This window comes from Aristolochia californica, unplaced genomic scaffold (assembly GCF_029961685.1).
Source record: "Aristolochia californica isolate CCGP_79_NKW_82.1479 unplaced genomic scaffold, dmAriCali1.0.hap1 SCAF_4, whole genome shotgun sequence".
Lineage (NCBI taxonomy): Eukaryota > Viridiplantae > Streptophyta > Magnoliopsida > Piperales > Aristolochiaceae > Aristolochia > Aristolochia californica.
Window position 1 is genome coordinate 6,148,739 of NW_027182103.1, and position 20,444 is coordinate 6,169,182.

The following is a 20,444-nucleotide window of genomic DNA, read 5'->3' on the forward strand; positions in this document are numbered from 1 at the left end:
AAAGTATTTCATATTTGTAGTGCCCCTGTTATTCATGTTTTTTACGTAAGAGACAACTCTTCGCTCTTGACCAAAGGACAAACACCTGAAGCGTCTCATCAATGTTGTTTCATTTTCTAGAGAATCCAAAAGCAAGTATATTTAAAGCTACGAAGTTGAGGCAATACATATAGGTTCATATATGAAGATAAATACTTATACTCCTATTCCAGGATGGATCCTTTTAATCTCAAGATCTCCATTAAGATTATTTTGATGATAACAAATATTTAACCTATTAATGATATGCATTAACTTGTCTTGACAACAACAAAAAAACCTACAATTTTTTTTGGCACCATATCGGTTCAATTGATTGAGGATCATCCAAATAACCCATTGAAAAAGCGATCAAATAAGTCATGCCAGAAACTATAATTTCCAAGTGGCCTAGTAGTAACCTTTCAAGTAACCTTTCAACCAAACAAAAGAGAGAAAACTCGGCTAGGACAAAGTTCGAACGACCCAGATGAATGCTTGGTATAACAAGCAAGCAAAGCCTTTCATGTGAAGGGTATGGAGTCAACCATTTGAATGATGAAAGAGAAAAACCTTCCCATTGGAGTCCATTAAAGAAGAGAAGGAAAAAAAAAACTAAAGAAGTTCGAAATAACGTAGAATGTTTGCACAAACATAATAGAAAACCCACTAGAAGCATTTGTTTGATGATTTGTTCAAATGGCCAAGCCAAATAAGTTGGCCACTCAAGAGTGACAAAAGGTATTTGTGACTAATTGTTGATCCAACCATCCAAGAAGATTGAAGAAAAGAGAAGAGGCATCCAATAAAGACGGTTTGAATAGACATCATGACATGATCCAAAAAAGTTACAGAGAAAAGATTGAAGGCTTCAATACCCAATATAGGTCTCCATTCTATAACTAACATATCTATGTAATTAGCAACTCATAAAGAAAAATTTAAGTATTTTCTCACTAATTTGAGTTAAGATTTCATTAAGTTTTAGAAAAGGATAGATTGCCTCTTTACAAACTCAATGACTCAATTCCTTGACGTCAAGAACATGTTTTTTTTAATTTGATCTCACACTAAAATTTAAAAATCTCGACTCCTAAGGCTTTCATGACTACTTCAAACTGCACATACACTTTGAAATCACAATACCCAAATAGTTAAGAATTTTAGGTTTTCATTTTGAAATCTTTATTCTCTTAGCATCTTTTTTACTTGAACCACAACGGATCAATTGCTTTGAAATCATAGTATTCAATCCAACCTATTGATTTATTGGGGCATTTGAATTACCACTCATTATTTGGAGCTAAAATTTCAAATCCAAGAGACAACATGTATTTACTTTGAAGTCTTTTGATTATTCTTGGTTGAGTATAGCTCAACTAGCTCAATTGCTCTTTGAAATCATTTGTCATGTTCTGAATATTACTTGTGGGCTTAATTTTGAAATCATTTATTATATTTACTCTGAGTGTGTCCCCCTATTTGATTATGCAATTGTATCTTCAGTCTTATTTTTGAAATTCGGTCCATTAACCACCAAATAATTCACGAGGGGGATGTGTGGATTGAATACTTTCTCCTAACTGAAAATGTCATACTTTAATTGTTTCTAAAGGATGAATCTCTTGTTTTTCTTTCATCTTCGGATAAATTACTTTGTAACAATATTCAAAAGATATGATTGTCTTTTTATGTTGAAGACAAGTGTAAAATTGAGCAACAAGGTCCCTCTATTCAATACAAGTATGTTGATGGAGGAACCATGTTTTAAATTGAGCATTGTTGGAATATTCAAATTCATTGATAATATCTTGTCTATTGATGATAAATTCTAAATTATACATTTTAAATAGTAAAATGAGCAATTTCACTAGGAGTAGGGGAAGTTTTCTCTCCCTCTTTTCTATAATAAATTTCATGTGTAATTTGATTATGGGAAAATTTTATTCCTTCCACTGACATATCATCTCTGGTAGCAGAATTTGTCATGCCTACTTCCATTTTTCAAGATCTTAAACAAACATTAGAGTATATAGAAGTAGGTGGTAAATATACTCGATATTGTGGGTTTAATTTTGATCTAATATTGAGAACAACATCACCATCCACAAATTCAATAATTTGATCAATATCAAAATTGACTAAAGGTCTTGGTGGAACAGCTTGGGGTATGACCAGAGATTTCGGAAATTTGATTTCTTGCTAAGAAATTGTTACAATGTGGGACCCACCATGGTTGCATGAGCTGGTGGGACCCACCATGAGGGCGTGAGAAGCCAAGATGAGTCAACACACAAGCTGACATGAGTTGGATGACGAGCTACAATAAGTTGGCAGAATTGAAGATTTAGTGGGACCCACAAAGATACCACGAACTGACATCTTTGTCCCGTGAACTGGAAGATCTAATAGGATCCACAAGAATATAGCATGAGTTGGCATCCTCAGCCTAGCCAACTCGTGAAGAAGGAATTGGGAAAGTTACTTTTTGGGTAAGTTAGAAATTGAGTTGAATTATAGTTGGAAAGTATACATAAATTATATCACTCCTCCACTATAAATAGAGGAGCTTGTATTCAAGAAAAATCAATTAAAAATCAAAAGAGTTCTCTCCACTTTTCTCATTCACATGCTGCTCCTCCCCTCTTTTTTCTTTAGTTTTTTCTTCTTCTCCTCTCTCTCTTCCCAAGAGTTCTTTTTCCCTCTTCTCTTAAAAAAACCTCTCTCTTCCCGAGAGCTCTTTTTCCTTCTTCTCTTTTTCTCTTCTTTCTCCCCTTGCTTGATTTATTATTCATGTAGGTCCTAAACTCAACATGGTATCAGAGCAACCAATTTAGGATCCCCATGTTAAAGGAATGTTCTAAGAAGATATGATCATAGAAGGCTCTTCATGAAGCAAGATTGAAGCTCATGAGATAAGTTTTTTTGTTTATGATATTATTGATTTATGCTACTAGTTTTTGGATATTAAAAGAATGGTTTAGAGAGATTTTTATTCATGTCTTCATCTCATGAAGTGGTGGAAATATTTTTCATCTCGGATTAGAAGAAGTCATCAAGACAGTTTTTTGTCGGTTTGAAAATTTTGTTGACTAAGACCAGTTTAGTTTGAAATTTTTTATAACTCTGAGGGAATGAGATTCCTAGATAACGAAGATGATATTGAGCCTTTTATGAGTGATTATTTGGAAAAAATTTAGAAATATGATAATTTAGCCTTTATGCTAAAGCTCCTCCATTAGTTGTTTTTGGTTAAAGACCCATACTTGGTTTTTAACTAGTAGTTGATTGAAGATTTTTTTTTTTTTTGCCTATTATGGCTGAAGAATACATGGCTCACAAGAGTGATATACTCAAGATTAATATTGTACCCTTACGAGGGGTATCGAATTTTATGAGCTGGTCCACATCGGTTTGCCGATTTCTTATAACAAAAGACCTCCATGGTCATCTCACCACCCGTGGACCACCTATTGATGAAAATGATATTTTTTAAAACAAGTAGTTGAAGAATATTACTTTAGTGATTAGTTGGCTTATAAACAACATGGAAGAACATGTCTCCAATAATGTGATTCATCTTGATACGACTAAACAAATTTGGGAGACATGTACTAAGTTGTGTTCTAGCTCCGATAATTTACACAGGCCATATGATATTCTCCAAAGAATGCTTAACACTAAGCAAAGAGATAATATCCATGAATATTTGGCTCGGTTTAGAGGGCTTCTTTAGGAATGGAAAATAGCTCAACCTACTTCCACGGATATCTTTGTCCAAAACAAACAAAAAGAAGCCTTAGTCATTGCAATATGTCTTGCCAACATCAAACCATATCTTGAAGTTGCTAAGAGTCAACTTCTTAGCTCTTCCGCAATCCCCACATTTGATGATGTATGTGCCACATTACTTCATCTTCCAGACACTTCTTCATCTCCTCCTACAATACCATTTGCTATGTACTCCGAGCATAGGGGATCATCATCTGACCGTGGTCGAGGTCATGGCAGCTATTTTGGAGGAGGACGAGGAAGAGGTGGAAGGAATGGGCATGGCATAACAGATTGGAAAGAATGCACTAAGTGTGGGAAATCTGGCCACACTATAGAAACATGCTATTCAAACAAAGAATGCACTAAATGTGGGAAATCTGGCCACACTATTGATAGGTGCTTCTCATACAAGAAATGCAACTTCTACGGAAGATATGGCCACTTTGCACAGATATGTAATAAGAAGGTTAATCAAGCCTTATTAAGTGCTACAAAGGAGGAACTGTCTACCACATCAATAGAACAGAAAACCCTTAATAATGATGAGTATGACCTATTTCAGAAAAATAAAAACACTATTGGGTTCTATTCCAAACTCATCCTCCACTGCTGCTACTAACACTGCTTCAAGTATGCTATCTGCCTCCTCTTCATCCTGGATAATTGACTCAGGGGCCTCCGAACATCTCACAGGTAACAAAAATTTACTACACTTATTGTGTCCTTGTCTGTCACAAAATTTTGTTACCATAGCTGACTATTCGCAAACTAAAGTTCTAGGAAAAGGTTTCACTTCTGTTACACCATCACTTCCGCTCACTGATATTCTTTTTGTTCCTACCTTCCCTTTAAATATTTTATCAGTTAGTCAGCTCACTAAATATTTTAATTGCTCTATCACCTTCTCACCCACTTCATGTGTTTTTTAGGACTTCGTAACAAAGCAGGTGATTGGTGGAAGTCGTGAACAAGGGGGGCTCTACTACCTAGATGTGCCAAAAATAATTACCGTTTCCACAAGTGAAACTGACACTAGGTTATAACACAATCGGTTGGGACATCCGTCTGCATAATCTCTTCATCATATCTTTCCTACTCTTAAAGCAAGGTCAGAGTTTCAATGTGAAGTCTATCAAATGATTAAACATCAGAGGTCTACATATTCACCTCATCCAGAGGTTAAAAATTTCACTCCGTTTGCCTTAATTCATATTGATGTATGGGGACCCTTCAGCGTCTCAAACATTTCTCAAGTCAAGTATTTTATAACATTTATTGATGATTTCACTTGTACCACTTGGTTATTTCTATTTAAAGAACGTTCTGAAATACCATTGATTTTTAAATCATTTCATGCTATGGTACTCAGTTTGGTCAAAAAATTCAAATACTTAGGTCAAATAATTGCAAAGAATACATATCCAAAGACCTGGACGCTTTTTGTCAAGAAAATGACATTATTCATCAAACATCATGTGCCTACACCCCGCAACAAAATGGTGTAGCTGAACGGAAGAATCGTCATATTCTTGAGGTAGCTCGTAGTTTACTATATGTCATGAAAGTTCCATACTTGTATTGGTCGCATGTAATTATTACCGCATGATTTCTTATAAACCGGTTACCATCTTCCGTTCTTGGTAAAAAATCCCTTTACTCTCTATTATTAGCTCATGATGATCATTTTTCACTGCCATTGAAAGTATTTGGGTGTCGATGTTTTGTTCATGTTTCCTCCCCAACACACAGTAAACTTGATCCAAAAGCTATCAAGTGTATCTTTCTCGGATACTCTCACACCCAAAAGGGTTATGTTTGCTACAATCCCACTCTTCAGCATTTACTTGTGTCCCAGGATGTCACATTTTTTGAAGACTCTCCATATAATTCTGACAATGCTCCTCCAAGTCTATCTTCAATACCAGGTTTGTCTTGGTCGGTTGTGCCCTATGCTACAGAAACAACTCAGCCCCCAGAAACACTGGTTGATACCTCACCTGCTGAGTTTTCAGATCCCCCCCAAGGTAAGTCCATCTTCTCTAGTTATTTTTGGCCCACAATATGATACTCGTCCTATTGCCCTCCAAAAAGAACCCCGATCATGCACCATGCCCTCTACTTCTCATCCCATTACAAATTTTGTGTCTCATCATCGTATGTCCCCTGTTTGCTGTCAATTTCTCTCGGCTATTTCCTCCATGTATGTACCATAGTCCTATCAGGAGGCTCTCAAACATCCAGGGTCGAAGGCAACAATGGATGAAGAAATGCAAACACTTTATGAAAATCAGACATGGGCTCTAGTCCCACTTCCATCAGAGAAGAAACCCGTCGGTTACAAATGGGTATTTACTATGAAACACAATCCGGATGGGTCCGTGGCTTGGCTGAAGGCCGTCTCGTTGCTAAAGGCTATACACAATGTTATGACATTGATTATGAGGAAACCTTCTCTCCAGTGGCAAAAATGAACTCGGTAAGTGTGTTATTATCTTTGGTAGCTAACTCTTCCTGGCAGGTATATCAACTTGATGTCAAGAATGCCTTTCTGAATGGAGATATCAAAGAGAAAATTTATATGCAGCAACCACCTGGGTCTGTGGTTGAGGGGGAGTCGATATGTCTACTCAAAAAATCTCTTTATGGTCTAAAACAGTCTCTTCATGCATGGTTTGAAAATTTTAGTCAAGCACTCATACGCGCCGGATTTCACAGATGCTCTAGAGATTACTTCATATTTATTAAAGACACACCGAAGGGCAAGGTGATTTTGGTGGTATATGTTGATAATATCATTATAACCTGTAGTGATCCCAAGGGCATCTAGACAACAAAAGAAATGATACGTGCTGAATTCAAGACAAAGGATCTCGTACTGCTCAAATATTTTCTGGGCATTGAAGTACTACTATCCAGGCATGGAATTATATTATCTCAAAGGAAGTATATCCTTGACCTACTAGAGGAGACCGGAATGATGGGATGCAGACTAGCAGAAACTCCTATGGACGCAAATACAAAATTATGTGTTGGTACTGGAGAAGAGGTAGATGTCGAAAAATATCAAAGATTGGTGGGAAAACTTATTTACCTCTGTGTAACGAGGCCAAATATTTGATATGCAGTCAGCGTGGTAAGTAAATAGATGCACACCCCCACAACTCAGTCATTGGCAAGCACTAGAAAGGATATTGCGATGTCTGAAAGGAGCACTAGGAAGAGGGCTCCTCTATAAAAATCATGGTCACTTCAACATTGAAGGATTCTCATATGCGAACTGGGCCGGATCCTCAAATGACAGAAAATCTACTTCAGGATATTGTACAATGGTTGGAGGGAACTTGGTTACATGTAAAATCAAGAAACAAAATGTAGTTGCACGGTCTAGTGCATAAGCAAAATACAGAGCCATGGCACACAGTCAGTAAACTTCTATGGATCAGATCTCTTCTTACTGAACTAGAATTCTACAACGAAGCTCCAGTGGACCTATATTGCGATAATCAGGCAACCATACATATCACATCCAATCCAGTCTTTCATGAGAAGACAAAGCATATTGAAGTAGACTGCCACTTCATACGAGAAAATTTTCAATCTGGCATATTATCTCTCAAGTATATATCTACACAGAGCCAAGTTGTAGACATTCTTACCAAACTTGTCACTCAGAAAATTTTGTCCACCATCTGCAGCAAGCTATGTATTTATGATGTTTTCTCTCCCCCCAGCTTGAGAGGGAGTGTTACAATGTGGGACCCACCATGGTTGCATGAGCTGGTGGGACCCTCCATGAGGATGTGAGAAGCCAAAATGAGTCAACACACAAACTGGCATGAGTTGGATGACGAGCTAGAATAAGTTGGTAGAATTGAAGATTTAGTGGGACCCACAAAGATACCACGAGCTGGCATCTTTGTCCCATGAGCTGGAATATGTAATGGGACCCACAAGAATATAGCATGAGCTGGCATCCTCAGCCTAACCAACTCGTGAAGAAGGAATTGGGAAAGTTAGTTTTTGGGTAAGTTAGAATTTGGGTAAGTTAGAAATTGAGTAAGTTCTAAATTGAGTCGAATTATAGTTGAAAAGTGTACATAAATTATATCACTCCTCCACTATAAATAGACGAGCTTGTATTCAAGAAAAAATCAATCAAAAAGCAAGGATTTTTCTCCTCTTTTCTCATTCACATGCAGCTCCTCTCGTCTCTTCTCTTCTCTTTACTTTTTTCTTCTTCTCCTCTCTCTACCCGAGAGCTCTTTTTCCCTCCTCTTTTTCTCTTCTCTCTCCACTTGCTTGATTTATTATTCATGGGGTCCTAAACTCAACAAAAATTATTCTATGAGTGGCAACATTTTCACTTAGTAAATTTGTCTCTATAACCTTGGGAGCAAGGTATTCATTACCTTAAAATAGATGTACATAATTATGGTTTCTAATCCAGGTAAAATGTTATATCCCTGGGTCAAAATTCTAAGTTGTAAGGATTCCATTAGATTTCTATCAGTAAAAGATAACATTAAATTAGGATGAACATTAAAATAAACAAGACATCTACTAAAACTAGTTTCAATGACACCCATTAAGGAAGGTTTCTTGTCTAAATTCTTTCCATATCTAAGTATTGCTTGAAGGCATTCATGCCAAATATGGTTACAAGTTTGAAAGCAATTTGAATGCAACATGTATGCATATATTTATGTTTATCATGATTAAGATAATTTCACAAATTATCTATCTCTAACAATTTTAGAGTAGTATCTTGTGTATCAATATTAATAGTTCTTTCCATGATTTTAATTCCCATGATAGATGTAAGTGTAAAAGATTGAAGTGGGTTTAATAGATGAAATTGTTCAGTCATTTAATTTTTGTTATAAATTAAATTCTACTAATTATGAAATTTTCATGGAATCTTTATCTCTAAACAAACTCATTATGAAAATATGAATGCTCTATAAGCAAACTATTAAGGACTTGGAGGTAATTAGATCAACTAAAATTGATTAACTCACAACATCCAAAACTCCCTGATAGAGTTTCTCATGTCTTCACAGTCACAAAGAACTACAAAATGCTCCTTTTGAATTTCAAAACATCATGAATGATATTTTTAGAAATTATACTAAATTTTCTATAGATTATAATGATGACATTCTTATCATTTCTGCAACTACAGAATCTCATTTTAAACATTTAAAAACATTCAAAACCATTATCAAAAGAAATGGTCTTATAATTTCTGCTTCAAAATAAAATTATTCCAAACTTCTATAATATTTTTGGGACATGATATTTATAAAGAAACAATTATTCCTATTAGTAGATCAATTGAATTCTCTTCTAAATTCCCTGATGAAATTAGAGACAAAAATCAACTATAAAGATTTTTGGGTAGTCTCAATTACATTTTAGATTACTATCCAAATCTAGCTCAAGATTATAGACTCCTTTATAACAGAGTAAAAAAATATCCTAAGCTTTGGACGGAAGCCCATACAAAGGTTGTCCAAAAATTTAATTCTAGAGTTCACCAATTCCCTTGTCTTGCTCTAGCCAACCCTCAATGGAAGAAGATTATTGAAATTGATGCTTCTCATGTAGGGTATGGAGAAATTCTAAAACAAGTTAATCCAATTTCTAATAAAGAAGAATTGTTATGATTTACTTCAGGCCTATGGAAGCAGGCTCAGTTGGAAGAAATTATTGCTAGTGATCAATTATTGGGGTACATGTAGAAATCTTATTAGTGGATCTCAAATATTTTGAAATCCATCGAATATCTTTTCTTAGTGTATGATGGTTATCTCTATAAATATGAAGTCATTTGTATTAATAGGCATTATTTGGATTAGAAAAAGTTGTGTCCAAGCTTGCCATTGTCGCGTATGCTTGTAAATTCTCTTTTCTTTTGTAATTTTTTCTTTCTTGTTTCCTTTGCTTGAGTACTTGTAAGTTGGTTTCTTTTCAAACAATAAGCAATTCATCCATGTATATGGTATCAAAGCCATGATGGCTCAAGGCTAAGGAAAAATGCTTCTATACGCAAGCTAGTAGGATAAAGATGTAATTAGAAAATAATAAAATGTGTTAAGTCCATCAGTTCATCATGTATAACAATCTATCTTTTAGTTTTCTCTTTTTTTTTAATCATATGAGACGTCACTCAAGTCGTGTTGGGGTTAATGTCGTGTTGCCAATAGAGGAGTGAAAGGCACTCCTCTTTAAACCAATGAAGGTGTGTATAATAAAGTTAAGATGACAAATATTACAAAAGACCTTCCTTATTGGCTGAGTTGTCTGCGTAGACTTCCATTTGCCAACAAACTTCGACCTTCATGAATAATTCTTCGTGACTATGAAGACATGGGAAGCTCTATCATGGAGTTCTGGATGTTGTGACTTAACCAATTTTAGTTGATCTAGTTACCACTGTTAGGAATTAGATGCCTTAATTCTAAACTAACGAGAGCAATAATAATAAATGCGGAAGAAGGAAAAAGCAAGCACGGAAAAACACAATAAGATTTATATAGGTTTACCTCAAAGTGAGACTATGTCTTATCTTTCGTCGGTGCAGTAATCCACTATGAAAATAAAATAGTTTATAAGAGAAATCGCACGCTTACACATGTTTCTCTCTTCTCTCGGGATGCAACTCAAGATGCTCCTTGGATTAAGATCACTAAACCCTAATAGTGGTGCCCCCCAATTTAAAGAGAAAACTAGGGCAACCGCATTACAAGAGTAAAATTTTCAAATTGCCTATAATGAAATAACTGTCAATATATCGTGAATCGGACAGGGGCTCCGCTCCCGCACCCCCAGGAGGGGGGCTTCTCACCCTCTTTCCAAACCCCATGATGACCTTACCACGAAGGTCAATCCGCCACCAACTCAGCGTAAGGAGTTAATTAGGCTCCACAGCTTAACAATCTTCCACTTGGTGACTAATCCATCATCAATATCTCCTCTACAACAACAACAACTTCTCAATCCTCATAGAAAAGTCCAAATGAAGTTGCACACAACTTCAGTTTTTCGATTGTAACAACCTTCGTCAACATATCAGTCGGATTATGACTCCCTTTGAATCTTCTCAAGTGCTAAGATTCCTTCCTTCAAAGCCGATCTGATGAAGTGATAACGCACCTGTATGTGCTTTGTTCTGGCATGATAAATAGGATTCTTTGCCAAATGAATAGCACTCCGACTGTCACAATACAACACATTTTTTCCATGTTTGAGACCTAATTCTTCCCAGAAAGATTGCAACCATACCATCTCTTTGCTGGCTTCAGTCACGACGACATATTCTACCTCAATGGTGGAAAGAGTAACTACCTTCTGCAACTTAAAGACCCAACTAACTACTATACCACCCAATGTGTATACATATCCAATGGTACTCTTTCTGCCATCAATGTCTCCAGCCTTATCAGCATCTACATAACCTTGTAATCCTAAGTCTGACTTTCTGAAACATAAGGTTGAGTCTGCAGTGCCTTTCAAATACCTGAGAATCCACTTCACTACTTCCCAACGTTGTTTACCAGGATTACTCATATATTTTCTCACAATTCCCACTGCATGAGCTATGTCTGGTCTAGTGCACATCATGGCATACATGAGACTGCCAATAGAAGAAGCATAAGGAACATTGGTCATGTTGGCCCGCTCCTGCTCCGTAGAAGGCGACTGCTCCTTAAATAGCCAAAAGTGAGTAGCCAAAGGAGTACTCACTAGTTTTACATCATTCATGTTGAATCTACTTAACATCTTCTTCACATATTCTTGTTGTGACAGTTTCAAGACATCAATGTCTCTAGTGATCCTTGATAGATGCCATATTTTGACATGAGAATTAGGTTAATTATAATAGAACAACCCTTATAATTGTGATATAGCTGGTTGTTTATCGGTTTTCAAATGAAACGTGCATTTATTGAATTTGGCATTAATCACTGTTTATATTGCATATTTTTCTCTCCTGAATTATATTTCATTGCTTTTAAGGTTTATTTCTTCCTGAAATGATTTTTATGGATTCAATTATGGAATTTCAGGAGAATTTTGTGTGGAGAAGGAGATATTTACATAAATGCCATTAGTGAAAGGGAGAGGTATTTTTAGTGAAAATTTGTTTTGAAGAAGGGGGGAGAGAAGAGAGCTCGAGAGAGTCTCAAGCCGGCCGCCGAACAAAAGAAGAGAGACCCGAGAGGGCTCCCTTCAGCCATCGTTTGCTGCACGCCACTGTCATCCACCGCTGTCCGGTAACCGAGAGAGTCTCCGACGCGACGAGTTCAACACTGCCATTTTCTGCTCGCCAGCCCGAGAGGTGACCCGAGAGGGCTCCTCCGACACCGATTCCACATTCCGACCATCCTCCAACATCGATTACACATTTTCGACCACTTCCCGAGCCTAGTCGGACTCCAACCGAGACTCGAGAGAGCCGGTCAGAGGATTTTGCTTCCAATCCGTCTTCCGTCGCACCACCTCCCTCGGGGGATTTCGATTCCTCTTCGCCAGCGTCGTCTCCACTTCCAGCCGCTCGCTCTTGCAACCCGAAGCCCTTAATTTGTGGAAATCACAGCAACCGTGAGAACGGAATTACTGCCTGAGCGAGAGGTAGAAGGATTAATCCATCATTTTGTAATTTAATTAGTTTCCTATAGTTTGAACTTAGGTTTGAATGCTTATTAAATTTTATTTTAGAATTGATGTTTATCGAATATTTGTTTTCCGAATTTTCTGAGCAATTAGCTAGTTAGGGCAGGATTATAATTTAGGTTGGATTCTGGTATTATAATCTGATCTATGTCCTTAACTCTAGGAGCCCAAGAGGGGCTAGATTCAAGGATTGAGAATCTAGATTCGTGGTTATGTGGCACTCAAGAGAGAGGCACGAATCACGATAAAATTTAGAGTTGACATTTCCTATTGTGAAGTAGTTAATTAGATCATTGCTTGATAATTTAGGATATAATTAATGTTTAGTTCAGATTAATTCATCATATTTGGTTAGGCTAGTTGACTAAAGAATACACAAAATTCAGTCCTCCCTGTGGATATGACCCTCGCTTCCCACTAGATTACATGAACGATTCATACGCTTGCGAGGTATAAAAGCCGATGTAATTAAATTTCACATCAAGTTTTTGGCGCCGTTGCCGGCGAGGCACATATTAATTGTATTTCTTTGTTCTCCATGGTCTTAGGTTAGATTTATTTTTCTGCTTTCATAATTTTATGTTTTTGTTTTATCTTGACGATTTTGTGTGGAGTTATTTTTATTTCTTCTAGTTAGTTCGTATTTTCAGTAGTTAGTTTGTTAGCATAATTTGATAGTTAGTTTTGTTTCTTTTTGTGTTTTTATGCACGGACGCCGCTCCGTAGGTGAAACATTAGCTCCCTTTGTTGAAGAGGTAGAACATATTTGTAGGAAAACACCAGAAGTCAAATTAGGAGCTACCATGGCCAATCAGGGTCAACCATTACAGTTACCTGCAGCAGGTGACTGTAGAGCCCTGAGGGATTATTCTATCCCATCCAACTTCACATCACTTTCTTACATTATATTGCCACCCACTACTGTTGCCAGTTATGAGTTGCAACCGGGTGTGATCCAACTCCTCCCTACATTCTATGGGTTGGAGAAGGAGGACCCTTATTACCACATCAAGGACTTCTTAGATATCTGTGCGACTTTCAAATTCCATAATTTCTCAGATGACTCTATCCTGTTCAGACTTTTTCCATTTTCACTTAAGGATAATGCCAAGTCTTGGCTTAATTCCTTAGAGGTGGGCAACATTACTTCATGGGACACATTAGTCACAAAATTTTTGTCCAAGTACTTTCCCATTCAGAGAATTACAACCCTCAGGAGAGAAATCTCCAACTTTATGCAGCAGAAGGGTGAACACTTTTATGAGGCTTGGGAGAAATGGAAGGATTTGATCCGTAGGTGTCCGCATCATGGGTTTGAGAAATGACATTTAGTGCAATACTTTTATCAAGGTCTTACACCGCAAGTTAGATCCATGGTAGATGCAACGAGTGGTGGGAGTTTGATGGATAAGAGTGCTAGTGAGGCATGGGACTTCTTTGAAATGTTGAGTGATCAATCTCAGCAATGGGGTTTGTAATTTAATGTTGATAGGAGATCCCACGAAGCCAAAAGAGGGGGGTCTCTACGAGGTTAGTGAAACACCCATGCTCATGGCCAAGATTGAGGGGTTGACTAGAAAAAATGATGCCCTTATGGTGTCCAAGAGTTCACCTGCTCCTAACCCATCTACTGTATGTGCCATTTGCTCTAGTTCACCTCATCCCACACAAATGTGTCCATCTAGTTCATCCTACCCGGAGCTCATTGAGGACTTGAATGCAGTCTAGAATTTTCATAGACCAAATCGCAACGATCCTTTTTCGGAAACATATAATCCAGGTTGGGCTAGGCACCCAAATTTCTCATGGTCCAAGGGCCCACAGGTTGGGGATCCTCCAGGGTTTAATCAACCCCAAGCTCTGCGCCCATACTTCACTCAACAACCATTGATTCCACAAAAATCTTCACTTGAGGATACACTTCAATTATTAATGCAGAATACACAGTCCTCCATTGCTAAACTTGAAATGCAAGTGAGTCAGTTGGCCAACCACATGAGTGAACAGGTACAAAATAGACTCCCGAGTCAGACCATTCCTAACCCCAAAATCACACATGAGAGTGGGTCGAGTTCCAATCCCCACCACGAGCAAGCCAAAGCCATAACCACCCTTAGGAGTGGTCGTGAGTTTAACAATGGGGTAGGGACCACTAAGTCTAAGGAGTCAAAAGATGACAATGGGGACACATCATTGAGTGAAGAACCTCCAAGTTCTCCACCAACAGCCAGGCAGATCCCTAACCAAGTCCCACCAGCTTCTTATCTGCAGAGGTTATTGGGCCCACCTAGGAAAGGAGATAGCATGCATGAAACGTTGGAACTGTTTAGTAAGGTTCACATTAACATTCCACTTCTTCATGCTATTAGGCAAGTCCCTGCTTATGCCCGATATTTGAAAGACCTTTGTACACAGAAGAGAAAATAACATGTTAACAAAAAAGTCTTTCTTACTGAGAATGTAAGCTCAATTCTAAAGCACAACACTCCTCCTAAAGTTAAAGATCCTGGATGCCCCACAATTTCATGTGTCATTGGTGAACATACCACCCAGAGAACTCTTCTTGACTTAGGGGCAAGTGTGAATTTGCTTCATTTCTTTGTGTACAAGCAATTAGGTTTGGGGGAATTGAAGCCTACCCCTATCACACGTCAACTAGCTGACCGTTCTATTAAGATACCACGAGGAATAGTTGAAGATATTTTGATAAAAGTAGACAAATTTCTATTATCAGTTGATTTCATTGTTCTTGATACAGAACCAATAGTCAATGTGACCAACCAAATTCCTGTCATCCTAGGACGTCCCTTCTTAGCCACTTCTAATGTTGTCATTCATTGTAAAAGAGGTGAGTTGGAGTTGTCTTTTGGAAATTTTAAGGTCTCGTTGAATGTGTTTAATGTCGGGCACCATCCACTTGAGTCTGATGATCTGAGTCCTGCATTTAAGATAGAAACTGTTATGTTTGATGACGAATCCACTCTTGAATCTTTTGAGTCTTACATAACATCTTTAGACATGGACTATTTTGATGAGGAAACATATTTCTGAGAGGTTGACTCTTTACACAGTTATGTACCTCTATTGGAGGAAGCTTATGAGGTTGTCACAACTGATCATCCATAGGATCTTCATCTTGACTTAGACAAACCTCTTGAAACTTCCAAGCTAGATCTTAAGCCACTTCCTCCCACGTTGAAGTATGCGTTCTTGCGACCCATGAACTCGTTGCCAGTCATTATTGCCTTTGATTTGAGTACTGAATAGGAGGAACAACTGACTGAAGTTTTACAAGCACACAGAGAAGCATTGGGGTGGACTCTTGATGCCTTAAAAGAGATTAGCCCCTCCATATGCATGCATCATATTCATTTGGAGGAGGGGACTAAAGCCTCATGTGAGATGCAACGTAGGCTAAATCCCCATATGCAGGAGGTAGTGAGAGACGAAGTCATCAGGTCGCTTATGTCAGGCATCATTTACCTTATTTCTGATAGCACCTGGGTGAGTCCAATTCAAGTTGTCCCTAAGAAAGGGGGGGATAACGATAATGAAAAATGAGAGTGGTGAATTGATTCCCACAAGAACTACCACCAAGTGGTGTGTCTGCATTGACTATAGAAAACTTAATTCCGCCACTAGAAAGGATCACTTCCCACTACCTTTCATTGATCAGATGCTAGAGCGATTGGCCGGCCACAGTTTCTATTGCTTCTTAGATGGATACTCCGGCTACAATCAAATTCCTATTGCTCCAGAAGACCAGAAAAATACCACATTCACGTGTCCGTTTGGCACCTTTGCTTACAAATGTATGCCTTTTGGTTTATGTAATGCGCCCGCCACTTTCCAATGGTACATGATGAGTATCTTTTCTGACATGATTGGTGACTTTATAAAGGTCTTTATGGATGACTTTTCTATGTTTGACTCTAGCTTTGAGACATGTCTACACAATCTTTCACTCATATTGTCCCATTGCATTAAGTCCAATTTAGTCTTGAATTGGGAAAAAATGCCACTTCATGGTAAAAGAAGGAATTGTTTTAGGACATGTAGTGTCTGAGCGAGGTATAGAAGTGGATAAAGCCAAGGTTGACCTAACTGCCAATCTGCCACCACCTACTTCTGTGAAGGGGGTGCATTCTTTCCTTGGCCATGTTGGACTCTATAGGCGCTTCATTAAGGACTTTAGAAAAATTTCTCGTCCTTTGACGAATTTGCTTGCTCAAGATGTTGTTTTTGCCTTTGATGATGCCTGTATTCATGTTTTTGAGACACTGAATAAATGTTTGTCCACAACACCCATTGTCCAACCCCCTACTTGGTCTTTGCCTTTTGAGTTGATGTGCGATGCTTCTAATTATGCATTGGGGTCTGTTTTGGGGCAAAGGGCGGATAAAATTCCCTGTGTCATTCAATATGCTAGCCGCACTCTTCATGATACTCAATTGAATTACACTACCACTAAGAAGGAGTTGCTAGCTGTTGTGTTTGCCTTCAACAAATTCAAATTATATTTGTTAGAGTCAAAGGTTATAGTGTTCACTGATCATTCTGCTTTGAAGTACTTATTATCCATCAAGGATACTAAACCTCACTTGATTAGATGGATCTTGCAATTGAAAGAATTTGACCTTGAGATTCGAGATAAGAAGGGTTGTGAGAATGTTGTTGCTGATCATCTATCTAGGATCTGTGTAGCACCTCAGGAAGGATCCGTTCCTTTAAGTGATTCCTTCCCTGATGTACAACTTCTCCAAGTATCCATCTCAGTTGCCTTGGTTTACTGACATAGTCAACTATCTTGTAACTCGTAAGATTCTTGATTATTGGAGTAAACAAGATCGGTTGAAATTCTTTTTCCAAGTCAAACATTTTTTTGGGGATGACCCTTATTTGTTCAAAGTGTGTCCAGACCAAGTCATTAGGCGTTGTGTACCTGAGCAAGACTTTGCCAACATTCTTGAATTTTGTCATTCCCACGCATGTGGTGGACATTTTGGTGCTAGAAAGATCGCAGCTAAAGTCTTGCAATGTGGTTTCTATAGGCCTTCATTATTTAGATATGCCCATGAGTTTTGTCATGTGTGTGATAGATGCCAACGGACTGGTTGTTTGTCTAGGAAGAACATGATACCTCTTAACCCCATTCTTATTGTTGAATTGTTTGATGTGTGGGATATTGACTTCATGGGTCATTTTCCTGTCTCGTTCGTTTATCAATACATCCTTGTTGTTGTTGAATATGTCTCTAGATGGATTGAAGTTATTGCATGTAAGACAAATATTCACAAAGTTGTGGTAAAGTTTTTAAAAGAAAACATCTTTAATCAGTTTGATACCCCGAGAGCGATCATCAGTGATGGGGGATCTCATTTTTGTAACAAAGCATTTGAGACCTTGTTTAAGAAATACTCCATCACTCATCGGGTGTCCACTCCGTACCACCCGCAAACTTGTGGTCAAGTGGAGATCTCTAATAGGGAGATCAAACAGATTTTGAAGCAGTCGGTTCGCTTTGATAGGAAAGATTGGTCCACTCGATTGGACGATGCTTTATGGGCCTATCGAACCGTTTATAAGACTCCTATTGGGATGTCTCCATTTCGCCTAGTACTCGGCAAAGCATGTCATCTACCTGTTGAGCTTGAGCATAGAGCTTATTGGGCCATTAAGGCTTTGAATTTTGATTTGGCTCAAGCGGGTGAGGAGAGAAAATTGCAATTGAATGAGTTGGAGGAGATACGTCATGATGCTTATGAGAATGCCAAACTGTATAAGGAGCGAACAAAGCTTTTACTTGATAAATCTATTTTTCGCAAGTCTTTTACTGTTGGGCAGAATGTTTGACTTTATAACTCATGATTGCATTTGTTTCCAAGGAAGCTGAGATCCAGGTGGTCAGGTCCATTTGAGGTTACACAGGTGTTTCCTCATGGCGTTGTTGATATCCGCAATCACGGAACCGGGTCGGTCTTCAAAGTTAAGTCAGAGGCTCAAACCGTATCTTGAGAATGTCCCCACACCGGAGGAGGTGATGGTGATTTTCTTGGAGGAACCTGTCCATTCATCTTGAATGCGTCAAAGTCTTGCTTAAGACTATAAACTTAGTACATTGTGGGCAATCCCCACTTTTCTATCCCTTTGTACATTATAGTTTTTATTTTTGGTTTATTCATTCTTATTGGAATAACCTTTGGTGTACTCTGGTCTTGATTGATTGGAGGTCCCCCGGAGATGTCGGCCCCATCATGGACTCGGGGTACTCTCTTGTTGGCTGAGAGCGTAAATGGTTTCGGTAGTTGATGACCAGACTTTTGGTCCCTAGTTTGAGAGGTCAGTACTCAAACAACCATTCTAGGAATGACCAGTTCGAACTTGAAGTATTGAATGAAAACCTTATGGTGAGTAACTCAAGGACTTGTGTTCAGCGCGTGATTCCTGCTGCCTTCAATGGCCAGTCACACGGAGATTTCTTCAAAGTGTGATGTGGGATAGCGGTTTAATCTACAGATGAGTACCTACGGGTACGGCTGATGCGAGTAAACCGTCTTCGAGGGAGACTATGTATCATTCCTAGTGGTCTTTATTGACTTTTCGGTATTATTATTGATGACCAAACACATATGGTCCCACCTATGGATTTAGGAGCCCTGAGGGAGCTTAACCCTTACTCTGCTGGAGTATAACCAGCTAAGTTGTGAGTCAACTGGAGTATAATAAGATATTTTAGTGATTATTAGTTGGTTTGTTTGATGATATGTCATGCTCTAGGTTTGGGGGTGTTTGCTGATATCACTTTTTCTTACATTGTTTTGGCTTTGCTTTACTTCTTGTGATTACTTCTTGTGTGCCCATGGAGCATGTGGTTTCCATGAGTTTTATTATTCTTTAGTTGTTATTCCTTTTTGTAGTCGTTCTGGTGTTTTAACTTTTCCCCATTGAAGACAATGTCAGGTTTAGGTTTCGGGTGAGGGAGGGCCAAAAACAACTCTTTTATGTCTTAGCAATGATTTTCTTTTGATTTTTGTTTGTGGTTTTCAAATTACTCCTCTTAGTATGTGGTTAACTTTGGTAGAGTTAAAATAAGTTGCTCAAATGTGTTTCTTCGTATGTGGAAAACTGTGTAGAATATGCATATTAGAAATCTGATATCATTTGTTGTGATCCATGAGAATTCAGTGGGATAACTTACTATTGCATTAGACTTGGAACTTAGTTGCAAAAGAGAACATGTAAATCTAGTGTTGATCTATGTTAGTCTGAATAGTCTTGTATGCTTATTTGATCTTATTCTTTTTTATATCTCAGTGAAATTCTTTGTTGTAATGTATGAATGCAAACGGAAATGCTCTTGCTTGCAAAAGACAGATAACTTCATAAACAACTTGGGCAAACCCAGGGACATGCACCGGAACAGTCGGTTACTTAAAAAATAAGTGCATGTGCAATGAGGACGAATACAAAATGGTGGTAATACCAAAAGTATTCAGTGAAAAAAAAATTATTATGCGGGTAATAGCGAAAAATGGGTTTAAATCTGGAAGCAATGAGTTTCCTTAACTTTGATGATGAATTGTAAGTTGAAAGAAGTTACAGGTCAAGATTGAAATATGTATACTTCTTTTGTGAGATTGTTAGACAACAGGTTTACTCTACTATTTTCTCTTAATTGTGATGTGACCAGGATTTTATTGTTATCTGTTGCCTCTTTGTTCTGTTTAAGTAATTGCTTATGGGTCAAATTGGTTCAGATGGAATACCCGTGTGTGTATTTGGATTGATAATGTGTTATATTTTACACAGGTTTTCATATTGAGCAGGGTTTCAAATGATTTTCAGACATTTTACGATACTAAGTGTTAGTCATATGCTAATTAGGAATAGATTTTCTTCAGTTTTCTTTTTATATTGTTCATTTAGATGAATTTTGTGGGTAAATTCCATGAAAAACCTCTCAAGACACAACTCGT

The 20,444-nt window shown here is 37.9% G+C and overlaps 1 non-coding gene across 1 annotated transcript; it reads right to left on the reverse strand.

Annotated features, from left to right (window-relative positions):
• Positions 1-13,676: 13,676 nt before the first annotated feature.
• LOC137964320 (small nucleolar RNA R71) lies at positions 13,677-13,783 on the reverse strand. The gene has a single exon (XR_011115517.1). It is a non-coding gene; the product is annotated as a small nucleolar RNA R71 (small nucleolar RNA).
• Positions 13,784-20,444: the final 6,661 nt, after the last annotated feature.